Raw genomic sequence first — 2,379 nt, forward strand, 5'->3', positions numbered from 1 at the left:
CCCTCCATCAACTGCCAGGTGGTGTGCAATGCCCAGGACATTATAATGAATGCATGTGCTGGCTACCCTGGAAGCTATCATGATTCTCACATCTGACATCTGACACAGCTGTACCAGAGATTTGCCAATGGGGACATCCCTTACGGTCACCTACTGGGGGATGCTGGTTATACACTGGAGCCGTGGCTGATGACATCCATCAGAAATGAACACACACCCAGACAAGATCACCATAATGAGGCACACGCACAGACCAGATGTATAATAGAGCATGTGTTTGGGATGTTCAAGTCACGGTTACAGTGCCTGGACACATCCGGTGGAGCCTTGCAGTGCTCACCAGCTACATGTACTCAAATTGTTATGGTATGTGCCATGCTACACAATATGATCCTGTGGAAACAGCTGCAGCAGGAACAGGATGGGGCAGGGCCACACAGCCCCCCACCAATGCCAAGGCCTGCACAGGCACAGAGTGACTCGGAGGAGGAACAACCTGAGCCTGCCCCAGTAGGGAGATGGAGGTGTGCCCAGTATGCCCTGGCTTGGCAAAGAGGCAGCTCATAGCACATACACTGACACAGTAGGGACTCAGGGAATTACACGTCTCTCTGACTCACACATACAGTAAAAGGAATGCCAAACATGACACTACCTGTGCTTAACCATGTATAGGGAGTGTACTATGTGCATCCAACACAGGCAGCCCTCCAGCACCATCCTCAATACTGGAACACCTACAAGGTAAGTCAATCAACCTACCAATTGGCAAATGGAGTAGAACGTGTTGTTACCTGTATCTATGGTATAGATTTGAGCATGCAGGGGAATTTGGTGGCTGAATGGTATGCCAGCAGATAGTAGACACCCATAGTGGCACCATGACATTTGTAACAAATACTGGAGTCAGCATAGTAGCCTGTACTACACAGAGTGACAAAACCCACTGCAAGAAATGTGCGGGCCATCATATGTGTCCATATGACTCACACATGCCAGTCAGGGAGGTTCACATACCCAACAACGGTCTCAGCCAGCAGAACAGGTGTAGACAAACACAAACAGAGGCTGTGCTATGGCCTCTGAATGATGCCTATGGATACCCCCACCCCCAGGCCTACACAGACAGACTACAACAGGTCAGGCAGTGGGATGTTAGTTTAGAAGGGTAGGAAGTCTGACACTAATATGTAGGTCAACCAAAGCTAAGACCTGTAGTACACTGATATGCCTCTAGTCAGCATTTTAGGTTAGAATACAGAATGAAATGGAGTAGCTGACATACCAGTACAGTCATAGCAAATGTGTACAAGTGCCAGGTGTGCCCCCATCCTATGTAGACATGTATAAACTGTCAGGTGTGCCCCTCCTGTCATGCGTAGAAATGTAGAAACAGTCAAGTGTGTGTCCCCCAATCCTGTGTAGAAATGTAGTAACAGTCAAGTGTGCCCCCCCCAATCCTGTGTAGAAATGTAGTAACTGTCAGGTGTGCTCCCCCCACTCCTATGTAGACATGTAGAAACAGTCAGTTGTGCCCCCTTCCCCAATCCAATGTAGAAATGTAGTAACAGTCAGGTGTGCCCTCCTCACATCCTGCAAAGAAATGTAGTAACAGTCAACTGCGCCCCCCCCCCCAGTCCTGTGTAGAAATGTAGTAACAGTCAGGTGTGTGTCCCCCCAATCCTATGTAGAAATGTAGAAACAGTCAGGTCTGTCCACCCACAATCCTATGTAGAAATGTAAGAACAGCCAGGTGTGCCCCCTTCCCCCAACCCGGCATAGAAATGTAGTAACAGTCAAGTGTGTCCCCCTCTCACAGTCTTGTGTAGGAATGTAGAATCAGTCAGGTGTGCTCCCCCCAACCCTACTCAGAAATGTAGTAACAGTCCGGTGTGCCCCCAAAACCTATTTAGAAATGTAGTAATGGTCTGGTGTGCCCCCACCCAATCCGATGTACATACGTCGTAACAGTCAGGTGTTCCTCCCCACAACCCTATGTAGAAATGTTGTAACATGTATGTGTAGGTATAATACCAGTGGAGCACAGATGCACAGAGGTGGGCATGGTAGCAGGATAGGTTGTAGCATCTGCACAATATGCAGGTATGTGTGTGTTAGGTCGGTGTGTGTTTCATATTGTGTGAGTGGTCGGTATGTATGTATGTTCAGGTAAGACCTGATGCCCACTGCCTACTACTGCTGATGACAGGGACAAGTCCTCACAACAGCAGTGCCAAACACAACACCCACCAGTATAACACTAGCTAGCAGTAAGCCATTATAATGTATGATGTTAATATGTGTCACCATCTGAAAGACTGACATGGCATGGCTGTTGGGCTAGATATACAAGCAGTACATAGGGGAAAGTACCCCAGA

Source organism: Protopterus annectens, chromosome 8.part0 (assembly GCF_019279795.1).
Source record: "Protopterus annectens isolate FY-2018-M chromosome 8.part0, PAN1.0, whole genome shotgun sequence".
NCBI classification, from domain to species: domain Eukaryota; kingdom Metazoa; phylum Chordata; order Ceratodontiformes; family Protopteridae; genus Protopterus; species Protopterus annectens.